At 40.8% G+C, this 13,760-nt stretch overlaps 1 protein-coding gene across 3 annotated transcripts in view; it reads left to right on the top strand.

Annotated features, from left to right (window-relative positions):
* Positions 1–13,760, top strand: part of DCX (doublecortin) — a 365,391-nt gene that overhangs the window by 190,951 nt on the left and 160,680 nt on the right. Inside the window, exon 2 of one of the 3 annotated variants that reach the window (XM_082377384.1) lies at positions 518–552. The exons of the other annotated variants lie outside the window; for them this stretch is intronic. The gene's annotated coding sequence lies outside the window, so the exon portion shown is untranslated. The remainder of the gene's footprint in view (positions 1–517; positions 553–13,760) is intronic. 3 annotated transcript variants of the gene reach the window in all.

The following is a 13,760-nucleotide window of genomic DNA, read 5'->3' as shown; positions in this document are numbered from 1 at the left end:
CTAGGACAGTTCTTACCCAAGATAGGACGAGTGCTTCTCAAAGTATATTCCATGGACCAGCATCAGAATTACCTAGAGCACCTCTTAAAATGCAAAACCATGAAAGAGAAATAACAATTTTAATTTAATTTTTATTTAAGGTTCTGATTCAGCACTTCTTGGGTTGGATCCAGGAATCCCTAATTTTGAGGCACTTCCAGGTGATAATGACACAAATGTAAATGTGGCCTCTTTTCTGATGCCTTCCCCATCTACTTCCCTGTCCCCCATAGACATGACCTCTCCTGTTGCTGTAGGGATGGGAAGGCATTAGAACTGAGATGCAGGGGAGTGTTGCTGGCACTGGAAGGGGACAACTGGGAAGGAGTTGGAAAGATGGCTTGAAGTTTGCCAAGAGGTTTTGCACGCAAGTCTGTGCACTTGCGTTGAGGTTGTTACAAAAGTTGTAAAGCGGCAAGAGTAATCATTTTGGTTGACTCCTCGTGACTCATTCTATCCCTTTTCCATTGAATTGCAGCCAGGCAAGTTGGGAAATTGACCTCAGCTCAAGGGGTAAGTCTGATTGGTCTGAGGATAAACCCATCCCCTTTGCCAGTTATGGTTCAGACACACAAGCTGCCTGAAATTCAGGTAAAGGTTTATTGGAGTCTTTTGGAAAACTTTATCCTTGCTTTTAAGAGATAGAGTCTTCCCTTAGTTGTGAATAAAAACAAACATGTGGCTCTGATTGCTGTTGACAAATTTCTCATGACTGTGAGGAGAATCTAGCCTTAGATAGCGGCTGATCTCTGGGTAATAGAGTACAGCGATGGAAAGAATCTGGGTCTTTGGTGACATTTTTTAAAAAAATTGTGGTAAAATACTCAGAACATAAAATTTACCATCTTAACCATTTTTAAGTGTACAGTTCAGTGGCATTAAGTACATTCATATTATTGTACAATCATCACCACCATCCATCTCCACAACTCTCACATCTTCCTCAACTGAAAATCTGTACCCATTAAAAACTGCCTCCCCAATTTTCCCTCCCTCCAGCCCCTGGCAGCCACCGTTCTACTTTCTGTCTCTGTGAATTTGACTACTCTAGAGACATCATATAAGAGGAATCATAACTATTTGTCCTTTTGTGACTGGCTTATTCACTTAGCATAATGTCCTCAAGGTTCATCCATGTCGTAGCATGTGTAAAAATTTCCTTTTTCTTTTAATGCAGAATATTCCATTGTATGTAGGTACCACATTTTGTTTATCCATTCATCTGTCTATGGACAGTTGGGTTGTTTCCACTTTCTGGCTATTGTGAATAATGTACTTATGAACACAAGTGTACACATATCTGTTTAAGTCCTTGCTTTCAATTCTTTTGGGTATACACCCAGAAGTGGAATTACTGGATCATTCTACGTTTAATTTTTTGAGGTGCTGCTATACTGTTTTCCACAGCAACGGCAACATTTTATGTTCCCACCAGCAATGCACAATGTTTCCAGTTTCTCCACATCCTTGCCAATGCTGGTCATTTTGTGTTTTGTTACTGTTGCTATTTTTTCTTTTTAATAATAGTCATCCTAATGGATGTGGAATGGTATCTCACTGTGGTTTTGATTTACATTTCCCTAATGACTAGTGATGTTGAGCACTTTTTCATGTGCTTATTGGCCATTTATATATCTTCTTTGGATAAATGTCTATCCAAGTCCTTTGCCTTAATCAGGTGTTTGGTTTTTTATTATTGAGTTGTACTTCATGACACTTTTAAACTGCTGAATCAACCAACTCTGAAGCCTGCTCTGACTTTGTACTCCCAGTTATGTAATCTAGGAAACTACCTGTGGTAGACAGAATAATGGCCCATCAAAGATATCCATGCTCCAATCCCTGAAATCTGTGAATATGTTCCCTTACATGGCAAAAGGTACTTTGCAGATGTGATTAAGTTAAGGATCTTAAAATGGGAAGATTATCACGGATTATCAGGGTGAGCCCAATGTAATCACAAGGGTCCTTATGAGAGGGAGGCAGCAAGGTCAGAGCCAGAGAAGGAGATGTAACAATGGAAGCAAAGGTCAGAGTGATGTGGGACCATGAGCCAAGGAATGAGGGCTGCCTCTAGAAGCTGAAAAAAGGAAGGAATGGATTTTGCCCTAGATCCTCCACAAGAAATGCAGCTCTGCCAACACCTTGATTTTAGTTTTGTAAGACCCATTTCAGACTTCTGATCTCCAGAACTGTAAGATAATAAATTTGTGTTGTTTTAAGCCTCTAAGTTTGTGGTAATTAGTTACAGCAGCAATGGGAAATCGATACACTACCTTATGTTTAAGTCAGAGCAGGCTTCAGGGTTGGTTGATTTGGCAGTTTAAAAGTGTCACTAAGGGGGCTTCCTTGGTGGCGCAGTGGTTAAGAATCTGCCTGCCAATGCAGGGGACACGGGTTCGAGCCCTGGTCCGGGAGGATCCCACATGCCGCGGAGCAACTGGGCTCCTGCGCCACAACTACTGAGCCTGCGCTCTAGAGCCCGTGAGCCACAACTGCTGAGCCCACGTGCCACAACTACTGAAGTCCGCACGCCTAGAGCCCATGCTCTGCAACAGGAGAAGCCACAGCAATGAGAAGCCCACGCACTGCAACAAAGAGTGGCCCTCGCTTGCCGCAACTAGAGAAAGCCCATGTGCAGCAACGAAGACCCAACGCAGCCAAAAATAAATAAATAAAAATTAAAAAAAAAAAGTGTCACTAAGTATATCTCAACAATAAGAAAACAAACCACCTGATCAGAAAAGAGGCAAAGTTGTTCTGTTATTTACAACCAAGAGCATCTTAGTTGATACACCAAGTAAACATACAGTAAGATAGCCAAGTCCAGACTCACTGAATTCTAACTACCTAGCAACCATGTTTAGGGAGTTTGATAATGGGCAGTCATTGCATGACAGGGTACTGATTAGGAAAAGAAATTCTGATGTACATTATGGTTAGAGAAAACTGAACTCACACTCAAATGTTTGATTAATGAATGAATAAGGTTATTTTTGTTTAATTTGATTACTGGTGTTTATAATTTCCTCCCTGGTTTAATGATTCCGTGGTACTGACCTGTAGGGCTGTGTATTCCTCACAGACTCTGGCTTGGCATGTGGGTTTGATGGTGAATATGCATAGGAGTTGATTGTTGCCCCAGAGGCTTGTCTTATAAACTCAGACTCTTTTGCAAACTCTATCTTGCCTCTCCCTCCGGGACCTTTTCCTTCCCTGTTATTTGTTGTTAAATCACTAGGCTGAGCTAAGTACCCAGACAACAGATCTTTCTCAGCAGGTCCCAGAGGAAAGAGACCTAGTCCACTCGCCTTGGACCCCAAGTCCCCAAATCACTAATGAAGCATACAGTGTGTAAGTTCCCTAGGCCCAGGTCCTGATTCCAACTTGAATGGGCAGAAGTTATTGCCTTAAAGCAAATAAACCAAAACCAAAACCAAAACCAAAAAACCAAATAGGCTTGTTTCCCTTCCTTTCCTGATGTCTAGAGTTCATGTTAATACTGGGTTTCCTGTCTTCACTCTCAGATGAGAGTATGGGGAATTACAGAGCAGTGCTGAATAGATCATTAAAGACCCTGCAGATTACTTTTAAGGGAGAAGACCACTTTCTGGAAAACATATAAGCGATCCTTGTGCCTAGAAATGAAGCTGTTTCCTGTAATAAAATTTTCCATTAATCAGGTATCTGTCTCCCTATGATGAGCTCCAAACAACTGAAGATATAATCATTTTTCTTTCTAGGCTAGCTAATGATCTAAGTTGGGGATTCTTCAGACACCTGGCTTTTCCCCAGTCTCCTCATGCTGCTGGATTTTGGGACTTTTCATAGCACGTCAGCAGCCCCACTAGAACTAAAATATCATCTTTGACAACTGTCATTCAAATTTCAAGAATCATAAGAAATTGGGTATTTCTGTGAAAATAGGTCTCCAATGAACTGCTTGACTCCAAGCTTCAAGGCTCAAGAGGTAAACTAGCTTGTGCAGGTAGATCTGCCACATCTCATGTCCTTGACAAATTAACTTCAGGTGCAGAACTTAACTTTCAGCTTGTGCTTTAGAGGAAGATAGGCTTGGGTCCAAGTCTTGGCTCTCTCCCAGTACTAGCTGGGGATCATTTTGAGGTTTGTTTAACCACTCCAAACCTCAGTTGCATTATCCGTGAGATGGGGATAATAGTATTTACCTCACAGGGCTGTTGTGAGCGTTAAAGGGGATCACATGTGTACAAATGCTTAGTAAATGTTAAGGGAACTGGAAAATGTTTCTTGAGGCTATTTGGGGGCCGAGTTCCTGCCCTGTGATTCTCTAGACTTAGCTGATAAAATCATAATTCCTGACTGGAACCTTACAATAAACTCTTGATAAACATCTCTGAAATTGCAGCTTAAATTCTACAAAGAGAGAGCACAAATCTTGCTCTATGGTATTTCACCATCTCATTTTTTGTTGTTGTTGGTCTGCTAATTGTGACTTAAGATAGATTATTTTAAGGAGCAAGCAGCTTCTCTGCAGCAAAGTAAATATTACATCTAACAGGTATCAGGTTACTATTTAATGTAGGGAATCACTAATCCCACTGCCCAATTTAGTCAAACAGACATTCCATTCCAATTGTGTCACCTCTCACCCAGTGATCCCCAAGGGCTAACTCGACCTGGCTGGCTGAACAGGTGGCCCTTTCTTCTCCCACCACTCCGTGCGTTGTGTCATATCACCTTCCTCTCATGGGAATATTAAGCCTCAAGGGGAATATGAATCTATAGACTTACATGAACTATAGACTATAGAAAGTAAGGTCAATGTCTGTTCCATTCCACTTCCAGGGTGGTACATTAGTATCAGTTTCCTAATCTAAAAGAGGTATGTGGGGTCATCTAAATGATCAACACAACCTCTAAGGGTACCTAATGTACACCTCAGAAATGGCATTGAGTGGAAAAGGAATTGGCCTTATCATCACTCAATAGGAGGGTACAATGGACCTTAAATCAATATTAGATCTCAGCACCTGTGCCTTTCTAGCGTCACTTCTCAACTCGGTAGTTAGAAAGGAATACATATACATATATGCGGTTCAGGTGAATCAAAAGAATAGCAAAGAGGACTTCCCTGGTGGCGCAGTGGTTAAGAATCTGCCTGACAATGCAGGGGACCCGGGTTCGAGCCCTGCTCCGGGAAGATCCCACATGCCGCAGAGCAACTAAGCCCGTGTGCCACAACTACTGAGCCTGCGCTCTACAGCCCACTAGCCACAACTACTGAGCCCACGTGCCGCAACTACTGAAGCCTGCGCGCCTAGAGCCCGTGCTCCACAACAAGAGAAGCCACCGCAACGAGAAGCCCATGCACTGCAACAAAGAGTAGCCGCCACTCGCCACAACTAGAGAAAGCCTGCGCACAGCAACGAAGACCCAAAGCAGCCAAATAAATAAATAAAATAAATTTTAAAAAAAGAATAGCAAAGAGAGAAACCCACAAAACCCTCCTATTTGGGATATTGTTTTGGCTGTTTGTAACAGAAACCCAAGTTGACAATGGCTTAAACAAATAAAAGTGTATTTCTCACATTACAGTCTGGAGGTAGGCAGTGCATGAGGTTTCCAGGTATCCAGACTCCTTCCATCCTGTGGCTCACCAATCCTAGGGTATTTCCCTTGTCCACCTGGCTCAAAATGGCTCTCCACGACGTCCAAGAACCAACTAGCAGGATGAAGCAAGTAGGAGAAGGAGGAGATGCCCTCTTCCTTTAGGAGTTTGAACAGAAGGCTCTTCGTCTCTCTTCTAGCTGCATCCCATCGGCAGTAGCTTAATCACATGCCCACAACTAGCAGCAGGTAAGCCTGGGGAATGTACTCTTAAGCTTAGTGGCCACATGCCCAACTAATAATCCTTTACCTTTGGAAGAAAGGGAGAATGGACATAATGGAACAATGAACAGTCAAAAAATTGTTCATGTCGTTTTTAGGAGAAGAGTATCAACCTGCTTACCTTCTGACCATAAACACACCTAGATAACATTTATAACCACTGAGGCAGGTCTTCATGAGACTCTTCCAGTTGTGAAAGCCTTGAAATCCTTTCATAGTGTTTGGTAAGTAGCTACTGCTCTAGAACCTCCACTCACCTCCCTGGCTGGCCCATCCCCTCCTGCCCTGCACTATAGTCCCTGTGATCCAGCAACTAAAGGGTTAAAGCCTAGCTCAGCAAGGGGCTCCAGGGCTAAGCCATTATTCATGCTAATTGGTTACCCAAGACTAATACAAGTGGTAACCTATTTCAACTCTCAACCCTGCACTAAAGACCAAGGGATGCTCCAGCAGGAAGTTAACTCAGGATTTTTCAGTTGCTTGATCATGCACAACAGAGACTTGGTACTAGCAAACATCCCACAAACCTGGTTTTGGCTCACACTGTGTCTTGGTTTCTCTGTTTCTAAAATGTGAGAGGCTCCCTTTGTAATTAAGTCAGGAAGTTGGCAAGGAAAGGAAACAGTGATGTCATTAATCAGATACAAAGATGTAACAATTAGAACTGACATTCTGACCCTAGTCAAAGGAAAATTTAAGGGAGACCATTCCAAAAAGGGGACCGGAGGTTTAAAAAGACAAGGTCTGGGCTAGTGCTGGCAAAACGAAGAGACAGTCTCCTGCATGAAAATATAATGAAAAAGAGAGTAAGGCTAGATGGAGTCTCTAAGCAACAATACTGGTATCTTAAAAGACAGAATTATAAATGAGCATATTCCCCTCATCCAGGCAGGGAGAGGCTGCTGATTGGCCTCCTCTTGGTTATTTCCCAGAGGAACACCAAACACGCAGTATGTGTGGAGACTCAAAATAACGTCATAAAGCTAATCACGCCCCAGTGCGCACTTTGCCCCATCAATATTCCGTCTGCCTTCACACTCCCAAGGAAACAACAAGAAAACCAGGCTCAGGCAAGTTCCTTCGCCTCCCTGAGCCTTCACTTTCATCTGTAAAACAAGGATAATTCTCTCTACCTTTCATGGTTGTTGTGAGGTTTAAGTGAGAAAATGCCCATATGTATCCCGTGGCCCTGGTAAATGGTAGGTGCTCAGAAATGTTCAGTCTCCTCTTCCTCAGTTCCTGGGTGTTTCTAGGTCACTGGTTATTACTAAGAATAGGAATTTAAGCCCAGCACAGACCTCCTAACTGACTTTTCATTCCTAGTCTTTCTAAAAGGCAGCATTAAAATTAGCAGTGTCTGCCCTATAAATCCCAACCCTGGATCCGCCATCTCTGCTCCTTCCCGAGGACTGCAGAGCTCTGTAGACAACCACACCAGCAGGCCCATTGGTGCCGCATGATCTTCAAGTTCACCTGAATCCTCAGCATGGAACCACTCTTGGATCTGTCCCTCCTTCTCAGCAGTCTTTCATTCTCCATACACTTTCAGCCTTTATTAGTCTCTGCCTCACTGCCAGCCTCTCTTCATCACGGACCATCTGTTTTGAGTCACTAAGAAAGCAGATACTGCCTACAAGTTCATCCGTATCTGCACTCCTCCTTTATCTCTTTCCATTCTGATTTTGTAGAAGAGGAGTCCTGCCTCCTGCCCAAACTTAATCATCCCACCTCTGCATGGATTCCATCCTCTTTACACTCTGAAGACCATGCCCTATTTGTTATTCCTTCCCTCTCTTGTATTTTCAGCCACTCCCTCTCTACTAGTTCCTTCTCATCAGCATTTTAAACATGTTGAAATATCTACTATCTTTTAAAAATTGAGACACAATTGTCAAATAACATTATATTAGTTTCAGGTGTACAACATAATGATTTGATATTTGTATATATTGTGAAATGATCACCACAATAATTCTAGTTGACACCCATCACAATACATGCAGAATTTTTTTTCTTCTAATGAGAACTTTTAAGATCTACTCTCTTAGTAACTTTCAAATAATATGACTATTATTTAACTATAGTCACCATGCTGTACATTACACCCCCCAGGACTTATAACTGGAAGTTTGTACCTTTTGATTCCTTTCACCCATTTGACCCACCCCTGACTCTGGCAGCCACCGATCTGTTCTCTGTATCCATGAGCTCAACTTGTGGTTTTTTTGTTTGTTTTTGTTTGTTTGGTTGGTTTTTTTTTTAGATTCCACATAGTGAGATCATATAGTATTTGTCTTTCTCTGACTTATTTCACTTAGCATAATGGACCTTGAGTCATCACAAATGACAAGATTTCCTTCTTTTCTACTATATTTTTTAAAAACTTCACAATTGACATTTTGCTCTGCTCTAGCCCTGGCCTTTTCTTTTCTTTACAGATACTACATCCCTCAGTCATTTTCTCCTGTGCTCCCAGTATTCCACTTTCCAAAGTCACCAATGGCTTCCTTGTGCTTGATCCAAAGGACAATTTTATTTTTTCATTTATTTATTTATTCATTCTTTCTCTGCCTTGTGATAAAGAAAACGAATAGAAAAGTAGATGCTATTATTATCCTCATTTTATGGATGAGGATATTAAGGCTTAGGAAGGTTAAGAAACTTACCTAGGGTCTAGTGGGTATCCAAGGTAACACCAGGATTTGAACCTAGGTCTATCTCCTGGTTTTCCTATACCTCACATAATACTGTTTCTCAGTCTCTTTTGCAGGTTCCTCTTCATCAATGGAGTGTCCTAGACTCCAATCCTCATACCTTGGTATCTATCTGTACCCACTCTCTTAGTGATCTATTTCAGTCTCATGACTGTAAATATTGTGGTGCATTATCTATAAAGATAGCCAATAATTCCGTCCATTATTGTATGTGCACATTTTTCCTCCTATGAGAAAGTGAAATCGATCTCTCCTCCTCCTTGAATCTGGGCTGGCCTTGTAACTTGATCTGACCCACACAAAGGGTGAAATTAGAATGTGACAATTCTTGGCCTATAAGAGACCTAGTAGCTTCTGCCAGCTCCCATGTATGAAGCTTATGCTACTTGAGTAAACGATGAGGTACCACGTGGGGAGAGAAAGGCCACATGGAAGAGAACTAAGGTGCCCCAGATGACAGCAGCAAGGCCCCAGACATAGATGTACCAGATGCAGCTGAGCTCCCAGATAATTGCAGCCCATGTGAGTCATGAGAAACCCACGGAATCATGAGAAATAATAATTCATCATCGCTTTAAGCTACTAAATTTTGGGATGTCTTTAAACATGGCAATAGATAACAGAACAAATGCCATCAACATGCTGATGACTCCTAAATTTGTATCTCCAGCTCTAACCTCTTTCCCCTGAACTTTAGCTTCATGTATCTAAGTGTTCTCTGGATGGCTAAGAAGCATCTTACAGGTCTAACGCAGACTTTTTCTTTTCTCTTTTTTTTTGGTAATAGCTTTAATGAGATATAATTCATATACCATACAATCCACTCATTTAAAGTGTACAATTCAATAGTTTTTAGAATATTCATGGTGATGTAGCACAGACCTTTGATTCCAATGTTAACACCCCAAACACCCTACCTTCTTTCTTATTGATCTCAATGAGTGTTTTTAATCCCCAAGCTTAGGAATCATCATGGGCTCCTCTCTTTACCTCTTACTCCTCATGAGACCCATCAGCAAGTTCTGACAGCTTTATCTTTAATAATATCACAAATCTAACTGCCTCCTTTCACTTCCACCGCTTCCATCCTAGTCAAGCCATCTCTTCTTGCCAGCCCTATTGTAATAGCCTCCTAACTGGTCTCCCTAACTCCCCTCCCAACTGGTCATCCACTCATATGACCCTCAGTCATCTAAAATAGGAGCTCCTCTGCTCCTTCCCGGAAAAAGTCACTTTTTATGGCCTTACTCTGATTTTTATTTTCTGTCTGGCACCTATTACTACTTGATATTATATTTTACATTTAGTTGTCTATGCATTTGTTGTTCGTTTCCCCTACAGTGGCAGCTATGTAAATGCTCTTCTCAAATTTTCTTCAAGAGAACCTCTTGTAGGAAGTATAATTGGCAGCCCCAGCTTACATCCCTCTGGACACAACATTGCATTGGCACCAAATCCACGCTTCTCCCAGGCTGCTTCTAGCCAGTGATTGAGTATGACAGGTATCCTAGAGCTGGCCCGGTCCTGAGGGATGCAGGACTCCTCTACTGTGTAACTTTGGCTTCGAGATTCTCCATTGACTGGGCTAAAACTTTCTCAGAATGGCGCTACAGTCTGAGAGTCTTTCTACCCAAGCCTCCTTTCCCTCTCTTTCTACAAAGGTAAAACCTGCATTAAGGTCTCAAGACTCTCCCTGATTACTCCTGCTCCCTCCTTTTTAGCCCTCATAGGCATTTCCACCAATAAATATCTTATACATCTAAACCCACCTTGGCATCTGCTCTTTGAAAGACCCAAACTGACCCACCTATCATGTGCCTCAGTGAAGGGTCATGGAGATACTGATAGGACCACTGGACCAACAGAGGCCTGGAAGTTGGACAAGGCTACTGAAGGTAGGGACCTTAATGTCTAGAGGCAATGGTGTAATAAGGCAGTAGCAGTGGATGCTATTTCATGTCAAAAGGTAAATGGAACCACTTGCATGCCATACATACCAGGCCAGAAACCAGATCAGACCAGCCATCCTGCAGCAAACACCAGCAGAGACAAGCAGAGAGGGATGGCACTGAGCATTGGCTATCCATCTTCCAGTTTCTAAGAGGATATGTAAACTTTCTTCTATACCACCTATATTCCACTGGGGTGGGAGCTCCTGAACAAGATTAGACCAGTTACAGTAATAAAGAAGCCATATTTTTAGTACACCTATGTGTAGTATATAAATCATTCACCACACAGAGGAGAGGATTAACATCTTTAGTTTTAACTAAACCATTCCAACCCTCTTTCTGGTCTTTGGGTCAACTATCAAGCCAGTGAATTGAAACAGAGGAGTTGAAAGATCTGACTTTAGTTCCCTCTTTGCTTTTTACTAGATTTATGGGCCGGGAAAACTTACTAGCCTCTCAAAGCTTGTTTCCTCATCCATAAAATAGGATAATCTATTTCCAGTGCAGATCACATGATTATGGTGAGGACAAATCACATATTTAAAAACCCATATGTGAACTTATTTTGTTAATTTTGTAAAATATTATACAAATATAAGGTTGCTTACAAAGATCCATTACCGCCTGAAAACGCTGATCCATTCTTCAGACTGCTGTTTTTGTTCTGTGTACCTTTTATATAATGATGCCCTCTGCTGTTCTCTTGTATATCTTTACTTCAGACCATACAAGAGACATGGTGTAAATCATCATTCTATCCAAGACTCTTATAGTGGGAATGATACATGAAGATCAGTTAGTTTCATTTTAAAGAAGAGAGCAAACCAAGGACATAATGGTGAAGTGGCTACAATTAGTCAAACCAGAACCAGAACCCAGGCTTCTAGACTCCAAGTTCAGGGCTCTTTAGTCAGAATGGCAATATAGAAGTATAAAAACACTATAGAGTTTGAATTGAATGCCCAAATAGACTTTATTATTTTGCCCCAACACTTTTTCTTCCTCCCAAATTCATTAGCAACATCGAAAGAATTATTGGTGGCATCTACCCAGTCACCCAAGACAGAAACCTCAGTCAGTTTTTAATTCTGTCCTCTCCTTTACCTACCACATAAAATATGTTATGTAGTTTCATTAATTCTACCTTCTAAAGGTATTTCAACCCTCTTCTCTGTTTGGACTGCCTTCGTTTAAGCCTTCATCTTTTTACCCTGTGTTATTTCAATAGCCTCCCAAGTGTTTTAGCAGTCTACAGTTTTGCTTACCTTTCATTCATTCGTTACAATTCTTGCTTAAATCCTTACAATATTCCAGGAAGTATACTAGATGTGGAGCATTAAAAGAGAAGCAAACATAGTCTGTGGTCTCAGGGAATTCAAAATCTAGTAGAGAGAGATAAATATGTAAACAAATGTGGAATTCTGGTTCCTTCAAAATATCAACAAAACAACCCATTGATGAGACAAAGCTGAGTTTATTCTCTCCATGTAAGGGGGAGCACTAGCTCAGCAGAGACTTTAGTAGCATCTATAAATGGTGAGGGTGAAGTCAGGATATTTATGAGATTATGAAGTCTTGTTTAATGTGGGTCTTTCAATGGGGAGGGGACTTGGTTATGATTAGGTAAGGATCACAATGCAATAGTTTAAGGTTGGTGGACCTAGCAGGTGAAGATTTTGAGGAGACGGGTTCAAAGAGTTTTGGGGTGTAAACTGTTGGTTGATGATTTCTGTTGAGGAGTTGATGATTTTCTCGGTAAGTTCCTGGGATGTACAATAAAGTTTATTTGCAACTTTCACCTTTCCAGGCAAGAATTTCCTGGAATAGTAAAGTTATGCTGATGAAGACAGTAGAATAGTAAAGGCAAGTGATGTAGACCATAAACTGTGTGGTGGTAGATGGTTTCACTTCTAAAGAAGTATGACAAAGCATTATAGATACATGTATGGGATACTAAGGGAGCATGGAGAAGGGAGTGCTCAATGAACCCTGGAGTCAGAGTGGGGAAGAATCAGGAAAGGTTTTACAGACTTTAACTATCTCTTAAAAGGTGAATTATATTCTATTTATGGATATACCACAATTTGTAAATCTATTCATCAGTTGATAGACATTTGGGTTGTTTCCACTTTTTGGCTACTATGAATAACGCCGCTAGAAACATTCATGTACACATTGTTTTGGTGAACATGTATTTTCATTTATCTTGGGTATATACCTAGGAGTGGGATTGCTGGGTCATGTGATAACTCTGTTTAACTTTTTGAGGAACTACCAAACTGTTTTTCAAAGAGGCTGCACCATTTTTAATTTATACCAGCAACGTATGAGTGTTCAAATTTCTCCTCATCCTTGCCAACATTAGGTATTTTCCATGGTTTTTTAAAATTCTAGCCATCCTAGTGGTATAAATTGGTATCTCAGTGTAGTTTTGTATTTCTCTCCTAGCTAGTGATGTTACTGGGAAACATCTTTTCATGTGCTTCTTGGCCATTTTTATATCTTCTTTGGAGAAATATCTTTTCAAATCCTTTGGCCATTGTGTTTTTAATTGTATTATCTGTCTTTTAATTGTTGTGTTGTAAAAGTTGATTACTCTGGATGTTTGCCTGGTTTGAAAATATTTTTTCCCATATTGTGGGTTGTCTTTTCACTTACTTAATGGTATCTTTTGAAACACAAAAGTTTAAATTTTTTTATTGAGGCGAAAGTCACATAACATAAAATTAACCATTTTAAAGTGAACATAGTTCAATGACATTTAGTGCATTTAAAATGTGCAACCACCACCTTTATCTAGTTCCAAAACATTTTCATTACCACCCCCAAAATAACCCCTGTACCTATTAAGCAGTTGTTCTCCATTCCTCATCCCCCCTCGCCACTGGCAACCAGCAATCTATGTTCTGTCTCTATGGATTTACCTGTTCTATTTCATATAAATGGAATCATGCAATATGTGACCTTTTGTGTCTGGCTTCTTTTCACTTTCTATAACGTGTTTGAGGTTCTTCCACGTTGTAGCATGTATCAGTCCTTCATTCCTTTAGATGGCTGAATAAATTGGGGAATGTGTGTCCTCCAACTTTGTTCTTCTTTTTCAAGATTATTTTGGCTATTTGGAGCCCCTTGCAATTCCATATTAATTTGAAGATTTGCTTTTCCATTTCTACAAAAAAAAAAA

The sequence above is a fragment of the Balaenoptera borealis genome, assembly GCF_965194805.1.
Source record: "Balaenoptera borealis genome assembly, chromosome: X".
NCBI classification, from domain to species: Eukaryota; Metazoa; Chordata; class Mammalia; order Artiodactyla; family Balaenopteridae; genus Balaenoptera; species Balaenoptera borealis.
This window is presented reverse-complemented; position numbering and strand designations above follow the sequence as displayed.